We start from the raw sequence: 20,766 nt of genomic DNA, 5'->3' as shown, positions 1-20,766 counted from the left end.
AAAAAATCAATTTTCTGGATACTTTTCATCATGTGCCGGCACAGAAATTTAAGCAACATACTATGTCGGCATAGGTACCGGCATGCTCGAGAATTAACTGATTGTGCCAGCAGTGGTCTGATTAAAACAAAAAAAAAGGTTTTGAAGATCAAAACCAGAAAATTTCCAACAAATGCCGGCAAGGTTTTTTCGGTTGAATACAATGCCGGCACCGAGCTATTTCAGCTGCAACAATGGTGGATTCAAAGAAAAAATCAAATTTTCAACTTCTTAGCAGCAATTCTCTCTTCACAATCATCCTCCACTTTCACCAAAAAAAATTCCCTCTCAATTTTTTTCCATCTTTCTACTCTCATCTTACTCACTCAAATACAAATACATACTAATCATTTAACAAATACTTAAAATTTTTAATAATTATTATTAACCACTAAACCGGATTAGTGAGGGGTAGATTAAAATTTAAAAAAATACTTAGATAAGGAGTGACCCTAATTTGATATTTGGATCCAATTTTTGTCTTTTTTCTCTATCTCCAATTAATTTTGATATCCCCTGATTAAGCGTTCAAACAAATATCAATTGTGTACATAAAAACCTTACAAGAACGCAACACACCACATGGATGAACCCTATCCCACACAATACCTACCTCATGTTACAAACTACACAACCTTTTTCCAAGCAGTTCACATTACTGAAAAGAAGAACGATTTGATACCTTTCGAATCATAATTATTAGCTAGTACGTTAAATAGTTGGGATACTATGAAGCACAACGGTTTCGACTGTAAGACCCGGTCCGAACCCGAACAGAACTCCCCAAACAATCCATCTCCGGTAGTCGATTTTCCTTCTTCAATCGACCTCTTTCTCATCTCATCAAGGATGAACAGAACACAAGCGCTGGAGTTTCCTTGAGCTTCTCTTCTTTTAATCCTAGTTTAGCTTCAACTTGGTCAAGAATTGCTGGACCACCAGGGTGAGCAATCCAGAACAAAGAATTCCAATCAGTGATACCAATTGGTTTGAAAGCTTCATCTAAACTCTTCTCGATGTTCTTGGAGATCAATCCGGGAACATCTTTCAATAAGTGAAAAGTCAGACCAACTTCACGTAAATGTCCATCGATTGCTCCATGTGAATCGGGAAGAATAGTCTGAGCCGCAGAAACGATTTGGAAAAGTGGACGTTCCACTGAAACATCAGGGTCCGCTCCGATGATCATAGCACCTGCACCATCACCAAAAAGAGCTTGTCCCACAAGGGAGTCTAAGTGAGTATCAGCTGGACCACGGAAAGTAACTGCTGTAATTTCTGAACACACAACAAGTACACGTGCACCAGCGTTATTCTCAGCCAAGTCTTTGGCAAGACGCATGACAGTCCCACCAGCGAAACAACCTTGTTGGTACATCATCAACCGTTTAACAGAAGGACGAAGACCCAGTAGTTTACTGAGTTGGTAATCAGCACCAGGCATGTCAACACCAGAAGTAGTGCAAACGACTAAATGAGTGATCTTTGATTTTGGTTGACCCCATTCTTTGATAGCTTTTGATGCAGCTTCTTTTCCTAGTCGTGGTACTTCCACAACAACTATGTCTTGACGTGCATCAAGTGATGGAGCCATGTACTCACACATGTTAGGGTTTTCATTCTGAATTTCTTCGGTGATATGCATGTAACGTTTTCTAATCTGTGACTTCTCGCCTGCATGCATGGATAGGGAAAAACAAAAAGTTAGATGTTTCGGTTTTGGTGACTGTGTGTACATATTTCACCATCAAACACGTGTATGTAGGAAGACATGTGGAAAGCATGCGGACCAAGCCATCAAAACATGATGACACACGCCCACAGTCAAGAAGCCCATCTCGTGAACGTCGGATCTTTGCTCGAACAAATCCAAGGGCAGAAGATAAGAGATGTATCAAAAACACGATGTACCGCGGAGCACCAAATAAATCCCGAAGAGTTACTTTATCTCATCCCCAAAAGAATCCAAGATCAACGGTGAAGAAAAGGTCGACTGACATGGACGTGACAGGGACAGAAGACACTTGTCTGACACGAGCATGCGTCTCAACTACCCGCATTAAACACTCTGAGCAATATACGTGTCGATCAACCCGTGGAACGAACGAGGATTACTCTGCGTGATTAAGTAATGAACGAAGACCTCCGCGTGATGGACACAAAGCACAAGAAGATAAGGTTCCAACGGCCCTCAGAAACGGGTCCCACAATCTAACCCTATAAATACCCCTTCTCCACCAAGAGTAAATGGGATCGGAAAAAAGAGTGGAGAAAAGAGAGAGAAGAATTGTAAGTGTAAGTTTATCTTTTACAATTCACAAACCAATGTAGACTCCAAAGTCATTCGACTACCTCTGTAATCATCAATGCATAGTGAAACCGACAACCCCGTGGATGTAGGCCTTAGCGCTGAACCACGTAAATCCGAGTCTTATTTACATTTCAGTACTATACGTTCATTTGATACTCCACGGATTTTACCTTTGTATTACGTTTTCTTTATCTTCCTCTATGTGAACGCCTCTAGTGATGATATTTGATGAGGCTATGATAAACCCGAAGGTTTTGAGCCAAGGAGTCAGTAGTCATTTCATCAGTTCGAGTGGGCACATAGAGTGCGAACATTGTTTGTGAACATATAGATGCCTTCGTGATTTACGTGTTCACAATTTGGCGCTAGAAACAGGGAAAAAGAACCAGAGTATCATAAGGCAGTGGAAAAAGAACTTCGGAAACTACTAGACGCGGGTTTCATCAAGGAAGTCAAGTAACCTACATGGATCTCCAACATGGTCGTCGTTCCTAAGAAAAATGGAGGGGTTAGGATATGCATCGATTTTACTAACCTCAACAAGGCATGTCCAAAGGACAGCTATCCCCTGCCAAGCATAGATCAGCTGGTGGAAGCAGTAGAAGGATATGAAGAACTGTCATTCATGGATGGACATTCTGGCTACAACCAAGTAGCCCTGGCAGAAGAAGATCATCCACACACTGCGTTCTACACCCCACATGGCCTTTATTGCTACACTAGAATGCCCTTCGGGCTTCGAAACGCAGGGGCAACATACCAAAGAATGGTCGATGCTATCTTCAGGCCATGGATTGGTAGTACCTTAGAAGTCTACGTCGACGATATGCTCGTCAAAAGTAAGCTGCGCAAAGATCACCACCAGGATCTGAGAGACATCTTCGAAGCAATGAGGAAACATCACATGAAAGTAAATCCAGAGAAATGCACTTTCGGTGTCACCTCGGGGAAATTCCTCGGATATCTGGTAACAAAAAGGGTCATTGAGGTAGACCCAGTGAAGATTCAGGCCATAGTAGAAATGCCATCCCCGAAGAATTTAAAAGAAGTGCAGAAGCTCAATGGGTCCATAGCAGCCTTGGGCAGATTTATTGCCCGATCCTCGGACAAATGCAAACATTTCTTCAATATTCTCAAAAAAGGGAGAAAGTTTGAATGGACCGCAGAATGCGAAGAAGCCTTCCAAAAAATCAAAGAACACCTAGCTTCAATTCCGATCCTGCAGAAGCCGGATCCTGATGAGGTTTTGGCATTGTACATAGCAGCAACAGAAGACGCAGTTAGCGCAGTGTTGGTCAAAACCAATACGAACATAGAACAACCTATCTATTATGTCAGTAAAACCCTCAATTCTGCGGAAAGGAACTACACGAAGATCGAACAACTTATCCTAGCTTTGGTATGGGCTACTCAAAAGCTGAGAACCTACTTCCTAACTCACTTCATCCGGGTCCCATGCAAAGCACCTCTGGAAGCAGTCCTTAAAAGCGCAGGAAAAGTGGACAGAATAGCCAAGTGGAACACCCACCTGGATCAATTCAACATCATCCATGAAATTCAACATTCCCGAAAATCCCAAGTTTTGGCGGATTTCTTAGCAGACCTCCCCCTGGACAACGACGAGGAGATTGAGGGAATACTAGAAGCCGAGGAAGAAAGCAAAGATTCAATGGATATCCTCGAACCCGCGAGTCAAAGACAATGGGAAGTCTTCGTCGATGGGTCCAAAAATAAGGAAGGAGCAGGAATAGGCATCGTCATCACCACCCCAACCGGAGAAAGGATCGTACATGCACTCAGGTTAGAATTCAAAGAGCATACTAACAACATCGTCGAATACGAGGCAGTCATACATGCCCTCTGTTTAATAATAGAAATGGGGGTAACCGATGTAAGACTGACAAGTGATTCACAGCTTGTCATACGGTAAATAGGGCTCGAGTACAATGTGTACGACGACACCCTCTCAGCTTACATGGCCTTGGTCCAAACATTGGCATCACAAATTCCAAACATCAAGTTCCGGCACTTATGCAGAAGGGATCTCAAGCACGCGGATGCCCTAGCATATATATCATCCATGCTGAAGGACAAAAGCGTCGAAGCTATTAAGATAACAAGGGTATACGAGCCTTCGGTTGCATCACAATTCTCCTTCGCTACCAATCAAGATACAGTGGAAGAAAACATCGAAGACCAGGTAGGAGAAGACATCCATAACGATTTTTACGAAGAAGACATCCTGTCAAGAGCAAATCAAGACGAAGATTTCAGCAACGAAGATGATTGGAGAAAGGTGATTCATGCGTTTCTCCAAGAAGGAACTTTACCCGCGGATCATAAACAAGCCAGGAAAATACTCTCCAAAGCAGGAAGATATGACCTTCGGGATGGAATCCTGTACAAGAAATCCTTCCTCGGACCGCTACTACGCTGCTTTTCCAGAAAGAGGGACATCGAATTCTAAACGACATCCATTATGGTGACGCAGGGAATCATAGCGGCATGAGATCACTAGCCGACAAAGAAAAAACGCGAGGATATTACTGGCCCACAATGATACAGGATGCCGCAAGAATGTCCCGACGATGTGAAGAATGTCAGCGTTTCGCCAAAAAGATACACGCGCCAGCAACAACGTTAAATTCTGTAGGTAGCCCGTGGCCATTTGCAAAATGGGGCATAAATATCGTCGGGCCTTTCATCGAGGGATCAGGGGAAAGACGATTTTTGATAGTAGCCACGGACTATTTCAGTAAATGGGTGGAATCTAAAGCCTTAGCCAGGATCAGAGACGTGGATGTGTTTACTTTCATATTCCAAAACATCATTTGCAGGTTCGGCATACCAGCAGAAATCGTGTCCGATAATGGTAAGCAGCTACAAGGGAAAAATATAGACATTCTCTTCGATACTTTCAAAATAAGGAAGAACAAATCCACCCCCATATACCCTCAAAGCAACGGACAAGCGGAAGCCACTAACAAGACCCTCGCCCTTATCCTCAAAAAGCAATTAGACGAACATAAGGGGCGATGGTGTGAACAGTTGCACAATGTGTTATGGGCATACAGGACAACACGAAGATCTACCACTAGGGAATCTCCGCTTCTCCTCACTTATGGAGCTGAAGCGGTCATCCCAACAGAGATCCTCATGCCAACCACAAAAACTGAAGCATGGGAGAAAAATCTCACAACAGACATGATGTTGGAGAGATTGGACGACCTGGAAGGAAGAAGCGAAGCAGCATTGCAGAAGATGGAAAATTATCAACGAAGACTAGCAAGGGAGTACAACAAAAAGGTAAACTTCGAAATTTTGTAGAGGGGCAGTATGTGCTAAGAACAATCCCACAGTATCAACGAAGAAAAGAAATGGGGAAAGCTAGCACCTACGTGGGGAGGACCTTTTATAATACACGACATTGGGGAACGGTTCCTACCATCTTCGCAATATGAAAGGCGAAGTTCTCCGACATCCTTGGAATGCTAAGTGGCTCAAACCATACTACCCATAGGTGCAACGCAGCTTTGCATCTGCGTGAAGATCCCAAAGAAGAAGGCAGCGTAACCGCTCTACATGTTTCTATCTCTGGACGAGGAGTAGCAGCCTCAACCTATCAATCAAACAAGCCTTCTAAAATTCGAGTAAACAAAACTAATCAACAATATTGGGGAAAGTAGTCAACCTACAATCTCTCAGGGCTCCCATCAGTGTCCATAAGTGTAAGACCGGGGAGAAGGCACCCAGCAGAAAGAGATACCCAACCAATCTTAAGGCAACGGGTCGACGGAATGGGTGTATGTAAATATTTTACCCCATATCCTAGAACGTTCCTCGACCCCACCGTCTGGGAATCCTCTGGCCAAGGGTTCGCCAGCGGGTGACAGGTCTCAAGACGATCACGAAGGTACCTCCCTTCGGTATCGCACCCAAACACTTAAAAAACTCTTCTTTTGTTTTTAGTGTCCTTCCTCACAATGCTTAAAATAAACAACAAACTGATATTGCAGGTATATCAAAAAAATGATCCATTTCATAAAGGTTGGTTACAAAAAGCGGCAAGGCCAATACAAGGAATACACATCAAAAATATTCTTTTTACAAAATACTAGCAAAATCTAACGGAAGGCTAATGATGTCGCGGTCTCTACTTAGATGATGTGCCCCATCAGCAGGGTTGTTCCGAAGAGTTGAAGGGACGCTCCCACCAGATGAGGGTCCCGAGGAGCCAGGCAAGGAGGAGGTACTGGACGACGCGGATAGCTCTTCACGAGGCCATGCTCGGTCTTAAGGCCAAGCTCAATCTTCTCCAGCATCTTGTTTGTCTCCTCAGCCAATTGACACCGAGCCTTATGCATAATAACTGCCATCCGCTGGTGGGCTAGGGATAACAACGAAGATAGACGATTCACTTCTTTGGAAGCAGCACCAACGGCCTCCTCGCGGGATGCCGCCAAACTCTTAAAATGATTAGTCTGTTCTTCCTGCTGCGCTAAGGAAGATTGAGCCTTTTCAAATTTTTCATTTGCAACGCGGAGTTGTCCCTCGAGCTCTGAAAAAGACAACACAAGGGAGTTAGCACATAAAAGACACAATCACACTCGACGAAATAGGGTTATACCTTCGACACAAGCCGAAGCCTCTTCATACTCATTAACAACCGCATCTCGCGCTTCATCAAGATGGTCATATTCCGCGGATAATTTCTTATAATCTAGTTGAAGGTTGGTGAGAGTAAATTGACTGGCATCTAATTCTACCTGCTTCATCGAATCCATGTGACGAAGGTGGTTGACTTCGTTGTTTATCTCTGATACCCCTTTGCTAAGTCTGTACATACATACTTCGAGATTTCTCTCAGACTCAGCCTGGCATCCTATTTCAGCGCGAGACGCAGAGCCCCAACTTCGGATCTAGCATCGTCCCTTTCTCTGGTAAGACACATCATGCTCTCCTTAACTCCCGGAAAAGGAAGGGAGCGAGCCTTTCGTAATTCCTCTTCCAGAAGATGTATTCTAGACTCCAACAATGAAGTGCGCTCACGGGACTCCCGCAGATTCTCACGTGTCCACAGCAGCGTACCATTGAACAAAGTACGGTCATGGTTATACAGATTCAGCATATAAACCATTTGAACATGCCTTGCGCGCCATCCCTCATCCCGAGCGTCCCACTTTTTGGCTTCGCTCTTAATTTTCTCGACCAGCTCTTTGATACGAGATTTTTGTCGTGCCCTTTCATTTCGAAGCCATATCAGCTCATGGACGCCACCCACTGAAGATAGGGTGAGGAGACTCAGACAGAACAACAAAGTAGTAGAGAGGAATTACGAGAGAAAAATGGAGAAGAACCAAACCTGTGAAACTGAAACTTGGCCGCGGGTTTGCTCTAACTCAGCGCGTACGGCGGCAAGCTCTGAACGAAGACCAGTCTCCGCTGCACCCAGCCTTTCTTTATCTTTAAGGCTATTCTTCAATTCTTCTATCTCCACCTCAGCCGCAGAGAAGGCCTTTTCTATGTGACGAAGCTTGGCCTCCAGCTTCAAAGATTTCGCTTTAAAGAATTGATAAAACACATGGTTACAATGCTCACTCCTCATCATCTACACATCAAATGGCAAACATTATTACACCGAAGAGATACGCCACGAAGAGATATGTACGAAGACTTACCTCCAAGACACGCTGCTGGGGAAAACCGTATTGGTACCCATCGGCTATGGCCATCATGTCAGAAACAGAAGTGGGAGGCTCCGATACGAGGGTAGCTTCGGGAACACTCAAGCTTTTCCCCCACATCTCAGATACACGCGCCTCGGAAGATAGTTCCATCATCCGACGGGTATAAGCATCGGAATCCTTCTCACCAGCAATCACCGGGGCAGGATGGGGGACAAACTACAGACCCTTTTTCTTGAGCCAATTCATTATGGCATCCTCACCCTCAAACGTCAGCGAATGAGGGAAATCCTCGGAAGGCGAGTCAACCACAGACTTCCTCTTTGCTGATATTTCCCCATCGGCACAAGTTTCGGCATCAACATGCGCATCGCGATCATCCGCGCCCTCATCCTGAACAGCAGCGTCTGCCTTACTAGAACTCCCGAGCACATCCCAATCATCATTGGGGGAAATCAAAGAAAAGCCTTCGGGAAAATCGAGGGCATCGTCAAAGAGTTCCCCTGCGGAATAAATACTGTCAAAGGAGAACTCTTGAGAAATGGTGGGGAGAGTGTCCGCAGCCTCACCAGCAGGAGCAGACATGTCCGCGATAACACTGCCGTCAGCCACCGCGGTATTATTTCTCACTTCAACACCATCACAAATCGCACCAATCTCTTCCTCGACATTAGGAGGGGAAGTATCAGTGCGCTCTTCCCCATAGACATTTCCTCATCCTCGGCAAACTCTTCGTTCACCGGACTGGTAACTTCTTCATGAACCTCAGCCTCACCCGTCACAATGGTAGAAGACTGCTTGGGCCCAATCTTCTTCTTTTTCGACACCTTGGCAGTAGTGACACTCTTCGGTGGAAGTATAGCACCAGAACCTTCCTCCTCATCTCCTTCAACGACGTCGAGAGCATAAGAAAAGTTCATGCCTTCGAAGTTCAAACGCCAGGGACAGAAATCCCCATAACGACTAGGAGGAGATTCACGAGGCCTGCTAAGGTTGAGATGAAGCTTCCATGCTAATGCTAGTTGGTTAATGTGTAGACAATATTCTTGTGTTCTGAAACTGTGTAGGACAGTTATAATTTAAGCATTTCATCACATTGCTCTCACATTGTATGTCAAGCATACATTGTAGTTAGGATAACCCTGTGATTGATGGTGCTGCAGCTCATGATTAATGTTTATTGTTCAAACCTTAGACTAGTTGTGCTCTAATCAGACAGTTAGTGTTATGGAAGAACATTTTAGTTGTAATTAGATTATCCTTTAGGAAGGTTTAATTATCTAAGTGGCTTATCTGCGGGTAGTTGCAGTGTGAGAGCCCCAATTACTACAAGGACTATACTTAACTTAGTGACCCTAAATCCTTCTCTTAAAACCACCTCTTTGATAAGCAGCAGGCTCGAACCTCCACTGCTATCTAGATAGTTAGCTGAGGCTAGAATCTCACTAATATCTAAACAAGGGGCAAGAACATGAGTTAGCATTGAAAATTGACTTAGCATAGGTTAGAGGTGGAATCAAAAGCCTTAGTGATTAAGCCTAAAGTCACTGTTTCTTCCCTCACTGCCTCACTGCAACTGTTTTACTTTTTTTCTTTGGCTCTTTACTTCACTGCCTTAGGCTCATTGCCTTTGTCCCTTTGCTTCACTGTCACTAGCTCAGAACTATCTAGGAAACTTCAACTCACACACACCTTGTCTCTGTGGATCAACCCGTATTTGCATTGTTCTACACCTCGACACCGTGCACTTGCGGTTATAATTTGTAGGACCTTTTAGAAGCCTACCAAGTTTTTGGCGCCGCTGCCGGAGACTGGTGCTGTGTTGAAGTTGTTTTCTTGCTTACATTTCTGCATCATAACTTGCATATTCATCTTTGCATTGCATTCCTGCATGAGCATTTAGTGTAGCATCTAGTGTAATTTTCATGTTCTTTGTAGCTTGCTATTAACTGATAACTCTTTTGAGTAACAGGTGCCTTCTCCAACTGACCTGTTGCTTGCCAATGACCTGTTGCTGCTTTACCTGTGCTTAACCCTTGGTGCTGCTGCCAACCTGAGCTGCTGTGGCTCCTGCTGTTGCTGGCTGCCTGGTGCTCTTGCTGTTGTTGCTGCAACTGTGCTGCTACTTTCTTCTTCTCCCTGCTGTTGCTGCTACTTCTTCCTGCTGCTGCTGGTGCTTGGGCCATTGCTACAGCCAGCCTCTGGTGATGCTGTTGTTTTCCTTCTGCTATTGTTGAGTTGCTGGTCTGAGCTTGTTGCTGAGAGCCAAAGCCCAACTGGGCCTCTCCAACAAAAGTTTAGGAAGATCCAAAGCCCAACTGGGCTTGTGCAACTTAAGAAAAGGGATAAAAGCCCAACTGGGCTTCCCTCCAAAAAGGTAAGCCTAAACCCAAACCCAAATTTTTTGGGCTTGTAATTTTTTTGGTTTGTATTGTTATTCTCTTTTGGGCTTGTAATTGTAATTATCTTTTTGGGCATGTAATAATTATTTTAATTTTATTTCTTTTATTTTTTTTTTTATTTTATTTGGGATTGTAATAATTTTAGTTTTATTTTTATTTTCTTTTTTTTGTGGGTTTGTAATAATTAGTTTTATTTTTATTTCTTTCTTTATTTGGGCTTGTAATTTAGTTGTTTGTTAGGCTTGTAGTTTCTTTTAAACTAAAATTTGGGCTTCAAAACCCAACACAAAAAAAAAAAAAAAATTGCTCCTAATTTCAAAAACCAAATTTTTGCTCCCAAAATTAAAACCAAAATTGCTCCCAAATTAAACCAAATTTTTATCATCTCCCTTTAAAAAAAAAAAAAAAAATCAAATTATGGGCCTTACTTTTTTGTGATTTGTGTGATTATTTCATAAAACAAAGACATGTCTGGATTTTGGTCTGCCTTTGGGAATAAATCTATTAGAGATGCTTACGGGCAAGATTCACCTTATGAGCCTCCCACAGACCATGATGTCAATAGTTATAGGGATTATAATTATGGACCTTTTCAAGGTCATGAGCCTCAATATGCAAACCCGTATAACTATTCACCCATGTATCAACCTAGCCAACCTAATATGCATGTTTGTACCTTTTGTGGTGGTTTAGACCACCCTGATGAATATAGCTATGTTTTGCATGAATTTAGGAAATCTAGGGGATACCATGAAAATCCAAATTGTGAGGCTGGTAGTCATTGGGACCATAATCAACCTTTCGAAGGTTGCGATCAATATTTTGTAAACCCTAATGACCATGCACACATGTACCATTCACCACAATTTGAACATGAAGAATTTTGTACTCCCATGAATTTAGACTCCACCGTAGAAGCTCTCAGACTCGGTGAGCAAAATTCTGATAGAACTATATCACGCATTCAGGCGAAGTTAGATCAGATTTTGTTTCAACTACAAAAGGAGGAAATTCATGAGGAAATGCATGTTGTCCCTAATGAAGTGTCCAGTCCCATTCATCTAAATGATATTGAATATGAACCTGATTTAGAGGAACATGAATCGACTAAGGACACCACCACTTTTAATGAGGATCAATATGCATGTTACCATGATGATGATTATGATGATAATGATATGTTAGAAGAACATGTTTTTGCTGAAAATATTGTGGAACCTTTTGGTTCAATAACATATGGCTTCTCAGCCTCAACCTTCATGAATGTTGTTTCTTCTGATACTCATTGTAATTCATATGATTTTGATTCTAATATGGGGCTTGTACAATTCTTCTGTGAAGATGAACATGACATAGGAATAGTTGAATCTTCTGTAGACACTAATTTTATTATGCATGAGGACGAATTTGATGTGTCTGATTCCTTGCCTAAGTCACAAAATGTTATTTCTTCCGGTGATGATTTGAGTACTTCGAACAATCATGATACTGATTTAGGTCTTGATGTTTTGTTCGATGAATGTGAGCATGTTTTACCTGTTTCTGATTTAGGGAAAGTATGTGTTGGTACTATTGATCGTACCCATGAAAATAATTTAGATGTACCCACTTTCTTACCTAAATCTCAAATCGAGATTATTCCACCCAACCTAGATTTGGTTTGCAACAAAAATTTTAAACCAACTTTTCTGAAAATTCCCAATCTAGGATTGGAACTGTGTGCCTCCCAAGTCTTCTTGGACTATTTTGCTTCAAAATATAACACTTTTAAAGATCCACAGTTGGAATGCATTTCTTTGCCCATCCCGAAAACAGTCCATTATGAGTTAGACCTTTTGAATCCTGAACCCCTAAAATTAAAAGATTTTGTGCTTAAAAGTAAACCTGTTGAACAATTTAGGTTTAGGGGTGATTCATTCGGTTTTCACTCTCACTCCCATTTAAGTCCAATTTTAGTGTTTTGAAACTTTCTATGTTTCAACACTTTGTCTTTTGGGTTGATCCTCAACTCTTTAGACTTTATGTATATAGTGAATTTTTTGTACATAATCTGGTAGGTAGTTTTTAGTTTCTTTTTCTTTATATCTTACTACCCCATGGCGATCGCGGCTGAAATATGTTGGATTCTAACCATGAACAATGGAGTTCGGTTCTTTCTTTCGTTAAATTGGGTAATCTCTTTCCTTTCTCTCAAAACTCAACATGTTCTTCTGATTTGTCCAAGTTATGAATATGTTTATCATTAGAAACATTGAGGACAATGTTTAGTTTAGGTTTGGGGGTATAGAGTAGATACCACGATAACATGTTATAATTGAAAACAGAACTCCCTCTTTTTGAAAAAAATTTAAAAAATTCCAAAACAATTAAAAAAATGAAAAATCATAAAAATCGAGCTCATTTACCTTGAAATGTTGACTCTTGTGCAAATATGTATTTTTATTAGGATTCTTAGTCTAGATATTTAGGCACCCCTGATTCTAGCACAATTTACATGTGATAAGAAACTTGCACGCGCACGATCTACCAATACATGTATAGCCTCGATATTCAAGGTGTTTGATAGGAAGTTAGATTGCCAATCACTTTAGAATACTGAATGAGACTTGACTAGCTTGTTCTTTGGTTGGCTGGGATAGAAGTTGGAGGATACATTAAGAAAAGCAACCATAGAATTTGACCGGATGCATTCGATAAGGGCCACCTCTTGCTAAGAGTCATGTAATTATGTTTTTCTTTTTGTTCATGTATCAAAAGTGTCACTATGTTGTAAAGATCAAAGTTATTTCTTACAAAAAAAAAAAAAAGATTTATATCAAAAAAATAAAAATAAATAAATAAATAAAATCAAGTATTTATTCCATGTTTTGTCATGTTAAAGACAATAGTTCTCTCTTGTTCCAAAAATAAAAGAGAGTAATCAATGTAAATAAGAGTCGTGTAAAGAGTCATCTTTTTGTTGTAAATAGTCTTGTAATAAGCAAGGAGGGTGCAGCCATCGATGTATAACGCGGGTAAACTGAAATATCACCAACTCATTGGGTGAACATTCACAATTCTCGTAAAGCCGGACAGCTAGCTTGGCTTAGAATTCGGTTCTTAGCCTAAAAACTATCTCTTGGTGATTAGTAGTCATAACTTCAGTTCATTCTAGAAACATGTGTAGATACACTTTACACTCTTATCACGTGTCTTTAGTTGTTATCAGTGCTAGGATTGTGCCTTAGATAGCTAGATTGACATCTCCATTTTGCTGTGAGCTTCTACTGTCTTGCACATGTCACATTTGATGGAATCTGAGCTTATATTTTGTCCTAGAATTTTGTAGGTACGTTCTAAGCAAACCTTCACGAGACTTCACTCGTCCACTAGGGACACTTAGTGGTTTAAAAGGCTTAGTGCATATGCTAAATGCATTCGAGAGACCAGCGACAGTGGTATAGGTAGGATTTCCTTAGTTTTGTTTTACTTGAGGACAAGTAAAATTCAGGTTTGGGGGTATTTGATGAGTGCTAAAAAGTGCATATTTCTATATATTTTTCTTGGCAATTAACTCATCTTTTGTGCTCTAATTCTCCATTTTAACCCATATTCTGTATTTTCATTGTTTTCAAGAATAAATACTTTTCTTACTTAATTTTGCATTTTTAGGTACCAAATAAAGTCTAGATGAGTTGCGGAGCGAAAAGAGCAAAGAACCGGCAAAGACTCCCGCTAGGAGGAAGCGAAGATTGGTGTTTGCAAGAGCCGGATCAATTAGAAGTGGGCTTGAAGAGGAAGAATTGTTCTTAAAGAAGATATGGGCTTGGCATACCCAAGGCCCAAAACCCTTACCCAAATCCATTTCCAAGATCCATACCCATTTCCATGAGAGCCGTCAGATTGGATCACATCTGAATCCAATGGTCGCAGCATTGCCAGTACATCAAAGTCTGAAGCTCCTGTCTAACACTACAACACCTAACTCCATCTTGAGCCGTCAGTTTCGTTGTATCAGGCATCCGACGGTCGATACCAGCCTCTTCACTTGTAGCCATTAGATCAATCTATCATTCCCGCATCCCACGGCTGAGCTTCGCAAATCATCAAGCTTGCTATCCCCGCCACACACCCAAGCACCTAACACCTATACCCCGCACCAAACAACCCCTTCTCCTATTCTCCATCGAATCCATCTTCTCCTCCACTCCGCTGCAGAGAAAACCCATGTCCGCCATCATCATAACCACCACCTCAACCACCACCATCTCCTCTCAAATCAACCAAACACCAAAACCCATCTCCACTACCATCATTACCACCTATCTAGCCACCTAATTTCCCATTTTTATACACGCTTTTCTTCCAAAACCCTAACGTGTGAAAATTGGTAAATTAGGTTGAGTTAGATGGAAAATTGGACGTATCTAGAGCATCAGGAGAAGAATTGGAGGCATGGGTCGACATCTACCAGTTTCATCAGAAATTAGGTAAATTTTAATAGAAATTTTTATAAGAACCCTAATTCCATAAATTGCGGATTTTTTGGGGGAAATTGATTGTACGTCTAATTAGAAGCATGGGTCACGTATTAGGGTTGTTATCAGTGTGTTAGGTGAGTGAATTTTGGATTTTTGGGTAAACCCTAATTTCACTGATTTGTGGGATTTTTGGGATTTTTCTTATATGTATAAATAGATGTTGTGGGATGTTTGTAAGATATGCCTGGACTAGCCAGTGCACCACCAAGAGGACTGGACTAGCCAGTTCCTCAATTGTTCATGTTCTGTTTTTGCTTCACTTTCAAATTCAGTTTTATTTTCACATATTCATCATGTTTTAATTTTTCACTTGCTAAGGTTGAGATGAAGCTTCCATGCTAATGCTAGTTGGTTAATGTGTAGACAATGTTCTTGTGTTCTGAAACTGTGCAGGACAGTTATAATTTAAGCATTTCATCACATTGCTCTCACATTGTATGTCAAGCATACATTGTAGTTAGGATAACCCTGTGATTGATGGTGCTGCAGCTCATGATTAATGTTTATTGTTCAAACCTTAGACTAGTTGTGCTCTAATCAGACAGTTAGTGCTATGGAAGAACATTTTAGCTGTAATTAGATTATCCTTTAGGAAGGTTTAATCATCTAAGTGGCTTATCTGCGGGTAGTTGCAGTGTGAGAGCCCCAATTACTACAAGGACTAGACTTAACTTAGTGACCCTAAATCCTTCTCTTAAAACCACCTCTTTGATAAGCAGCAGGCTCGAACCTCCACTGCTATCTAGATAGTTAGCTGAGGCTAGAATCTCACTAATATCTAAACAAGGGGCAAGAACATGAGTTAGCATTGAAAATTGACTTAGCATAGGTTAGAGGTGGAATCAAAAGCCTTAGTGATTATGCCTAAAGTCACTGTTTCTTTCCCTCACTGACTCACTGCCTCACTGCAACTGTTTTACTTTTTTTCTTTGGCTCTTTACTTCACTGCCTTAGGCTCATTGCCTTTGTCCCTTTGCTTCACTGTCACTAGCTCAGAACTATCTAGGAAACTTCAACTCACACACACCTTGTCTCTGTGGATCGACCCGTATTTGCATTGTTCTACACCTCGACACCGTGCACTTGCGGTTATAATTTGTAGGACTTTTTAGAAGCCTACCACGGACCGGGAATCCAACCATACGCCCAAGGACCAACAATTTCAATAACAGTGGCGTGCCACTCATAATCATGGTCACGTTTGATCCTTTCGCGCGCGGGAAAAAGTTTCCGCTGACTCGACCCCTCGGTGCCCGGAACGTATTTCAGTTTGGCATCGCTAACCTCACTTAACAGACGAATTTCGCCCCGAGGAGCAGCAAGGTTTCGAAGGCTAACACTCCACGGTTTACGATTCCTACTATTGACATAATCCCCAAAGGAGTTGTTGAAGTTTTCAGGAGTATACCACTCCCTCTCAGCGGGATTTGGAAAGTAACATGTCATCGTCGTCTCCCCCTTACTCCGCAGATAACATTCCCTCAGTGCGCAGAGATAATTCCCCGATAGTTGCGACACGGAACGACTGTGAGTATTGGTGGAAGAGCCTTCACGACCAGCCAGTACATCGTAATAAAAGGAATCACCAGACTTGTACAACGACAGCATAAGACCCGCCTCGAAGGCTCCAACCGTAGTCAGCAGGTGAAACTCATCAAACTGATACTTCGAGATGAGCTCGTAAGTAATATCATCCTCAGGGGTATAGAAACGAACCTCGAAGGCTTGAATCTCATGCTTTTCCTTGAAAACTTCAAGGTCAATATGCTTGAACGTAACTTTCTTCTTGCTGACCGAAACACTGCGTATCACCGGGGAAACCTCATCCTCTTCCGCGGGATCGGGCGAACCAACAAAAGCTTCGGAAGCTCTTCTTTTTAAAGGAGGATTCTTAGACGATTCCGCCCTCGGCGCACCAACTTTGGAGTTCTTCCCTTTGAAAGAAAGTACTGGAGGCGGCGGCAGAGGGTGCTGCACGGGCACTATGGAACGAAGAGGGGGAATATCGAAGGTGCCACCGCGAGGACGTATATGCGTACACCCCGAGTCATCACGAGGGCAAGAAGCAGCACGACCGACAGTGTTTCGAGACCCGGAAGGACTCTTCGATGGATCCCCTTTCCTAGGAGGAGAGGCCCTCGTCCCAGAAGAAGATGAAACTTTATTACCGCGGGGATCCATTTGAGACAATTTATAGAAATCTCCCCCAGGTGGATATCTATCAGACTCTCTACATGGAGGGGATCTCGGTAGACTAGAAGCCGAAGCTTTATATGAAAGCCGCGGACGGTCAGACATGGCTGCGAAGAGGAACAACAAAAACAAGTTAGAAGCAAACACGAGGGCATCAACAAATATCAAAAAACAACAAAATTACCAGTTCATTTCAACAAACCCCAGAAACCCCAAAACTACCATACATACATGTACACCCTAAAACCCTAAAATCCTAAGCTTAAAAGTTCAATCAATACAAGTGCAACAATGGCCTCCTCGACTTGAGAAGAAGAACAGGGGCAAACTATCATACATACATCAAAAGGTGTTCTTCATCACAAACAAGGTACAACAACAGCAGAAAATTTTGTTTCAGCACAATCAACACAACTTAAAACAACAGAGACGAAGAAAAGAAACCTTACCACCACAAATAAAATCCCAAAAGAAGACAACAAACCAGAAACAAAGAAGAAACGAGCGTGATTAATGCTAAGGCAGAGAGAATTTAATGGTTGAAGAACAAATAATGAAGACTGACAGGGAGAATGAAATTAATTTTCAAGGAGAATGAAATTAATTTTTCTCCCCTCCTTAATATACTCGAAAGAAAGAGAAGGAAGATAATGGAGGAATGGGAAACGTGCCCATTAAATGAGCAGTTAATTCACGAATGAGAAACGTGCCCAAGTATCTAGGAGAAGTTATTAGGAGAGATGAAGAATATGTAACGTCTGTTTTCTTCAATGCTTCCACTAAACACTCAAGCCCAAAGAAAAGGGGAAAATTGTGTGTACATATTTCACCATCAAACATGTGTATGTAGGAAGACACGTGGAGAGCATGCGGACCAAGCCATCAAAACATGATGACACACGCCCACAGCCAAGAAGCCCATCCCGTGGACGTCGGATCTTTGCTCGAACAAATCCAAGGGCAGAAGATAAGAGATGTACCAAAAACACGATGTACTGCGGAGCACCAAATAACTCCCGAAGAGTTACTTTATCTCATCCCCAAAAGAAGCCAAGATCAACGGTGAAGAAAAGGTCGACTGACATGGACGTGACAGGGACAGAAGACACTTGTCTGACACGAGCATGCGTCTCAACTACCCGCATCAGACACTCTGAGCAATATACGTGTCGATCAACCCGTGGAACGAACGAGGATTACTCTGCGTGATTAAGTAATGAACGAAGACCTCCGCATGACGGACACAAAGCACAAGAAGATAAGGTTCCAACGGCCCTCAGAAACGGGTCCCACAATCTAACCCTATAGATACCCCTTCTCCACCAAGAGTAAAGGGGATCGGAAAAAAGAGTGGAGAAAAGAGAGAGAAGAATTGTAAGTGTAAGTTTATCTTTTACAATTCACAAACTAATGTAGACTCCAAAGTCATTCGACTACCTCTGTAATCATCAATGCATAGTGAAAACGACAACCCCGTGGATGTAGGCCTTAGCGCTGAACCACGTAAATCCGAGTCTTATTTACATTTCAGTACTATACGTTCATTTGATACTCCACGGATTTTACCTTTGTACTACGTTTTCTTTATCTTCCTCTATGTGAACGCCTCTAGTGATGATATTTGATGAGGCTATGATAAACCCGAAGGTTTTGAGCCAAGGAGTCAGTAGTCATTTCATCAGTTCGAGTGGGCACATAGAGTGCGAACATTGTTTGTGAACATATAGATGCCTTCGTGATTTACGTGTTCACAGTGACAACATATTCATATCAGATCTTCCATTACATGATTCAAGTACAGAGGTTTGCACTCGTGAACACTGCAACAGACTGCTTACTCCCTCCACAGTTAAGTGTCGAGACAGAAATAAATAAAGTAAGATAACAAACATAGAGAGAAAGAAATGAGCTTACACATTCGCTTGAATTTCTCTTTGAGATCAGTTATATGTTCGCTCTTAGTGATTTTCGTTAGAAATCCATGGGCCTAACTAACCTCGAAAACCGGCTTAAAAGGTTAGGATTGCCCGAGATTTATTAAGCACGAGACCTAGGTTGCCCTAGGCGATGTGGTACTATTTAACACCCCCTCAACGATTAGGGCTACACAGACTGGATGGCACGAAATCCATGGACGGAGTGGTATGGAAACCACGGATACACACAGGCGGATACGGATACGGAGTGGTACGGAAACCACACACACACAGGCAAATACGGATACGGAGTGGTACAGAAACCACGGATACGGATAGTCTTGAGGGGGTCTGGCTCTGATACCATGTAAAGAAATCCATGAGCCTAACTAACCTCGAAAATCGGCTTACAAGGTTAGGATTGTCCGAGACTTATTAAACACGAGACCTAGGTTTCCCTAGGCAATGTGGTACTATTTAAAAATTTTGAAGTAGTAGTCAGGGTAATCAGCCTGTAAGACACAATTGGCTGGAGTTGCAGTCCCAATAGCTAACACATTAGCTGGACCCTCGGCTCTTTGAGCGTTGCGGATTTCCTCAACAGTTACCATGTTGATAGTATCTTTGTTGAAAAGTTTGGGTCTGCCCAGTGGTTCTAATGCAGAATTTTCTCGAACAAACAAGACTGGCTAGTACTTGAATTCGAAAGTGCCTGTGATGATCAAATAACCATCTAAGGCAATGTAGTAGTAAGAATGAGAAAATTTTGTGATGATGAAAATAATAAACATGAGAAGTTGGATTCTTATAAGGGTTGTCGGGAATGAGATGAGTAAGTAAGAAGAAGTATGTTAGGTTGGATTGACGGGTGGATGAACAACCACGTGGATTTGTGGTACGTAGCTAAACTAGAGGTAAATAATGAGGTTACGTGCGCAATCTATATAAGAGATAAGAATATGCAAAACCAAACCAACTTTCTAATGGACGATGCTACGTTCACGCCCAAAAATCGCGTGGTAAATCCCGGAAAAAAATCGTGCAACAGTTGGGCAATGCCCTCTATCATCGGAATTAGTGTGTGGCATGCGGGTCCCAGCTGTCTGTCTCTCTCGGTGATATCCACGGGATATAATCCCGGTAGATGTATCATTATTGCTTCTGATCGTTTATGAATTATGATTGGTTTCCTATTCACATTTTAGAGGTGTGTTTTGAAGACGGTTTCTAAGATAATCTTTCTATATTGAACAACAAAACAGTGCTTACTCATTTGGATTGTGTGTTTAAGGCGAAAATATTCTTAGTGCGGAAATCTGAACGATGCTGGCCAAATGTCGAACCTTTTTTTTTTCTCTATTTTTGTCGAACCGTAAAACAAGTGAAAAATTGGCCAAATGTCTTGGACATGCTCCTCGCGATGATTTGTAGACAGCCACTCTCAATAAATATCTTAACCCAGTTCATGGTTTTAACCTAATCTAGGAACTAGTTAAGCGTCAGAATGGTTTTAACCTAACCGGTTTATTAGCCACTTGGCTAATGAAATAAATCAGAAAAAAGTAGTGGTTGATTTTGAGAGAGTTCTTGTTTTACCAATAATCACTAAATACAAGATTAATTGTCGATGTGATGATACGCCCAATATAGGCAAGAACAATCACCAAGTGCGCCACCGTCTCTTTCCGAATGACAATGATA

General features: G+C 41.9%; 1 pseudogene; it reads right to left on the bottom strand.

Annotated features, from left to right (window-relative positions):
- Positions 1-702: 702 nt before the first annotated feature.
- LOC113281228 lies at positions 703-19,864 on the bottom strand (annotated as a pseudogene).
- Between the last annotated feature and the right edge of the window lie 902 nt (positions 19,865-20,766).

Source organism: Papaver somniferum, chromosome 5 (genome assembly GCF_003573695.1).
Source record: "Papaver somniferum cultivar HN1 chromosome 5, ASM357369v1, whole genome shotgun sequence".
In the NCBI taxonomy this organism is placed as follows: Eukaryota; Viridiplantae; Streptophyta; class Magnoliopsida; order Ranunculales; family Papaveraceae; genus Papaver; species Papaver somniferum.
The sequence above is the reverse complement of the archived record's forward strand: the minus strand, read 5'-3'. Positions and strand labels throughout refer to the sequence as shown.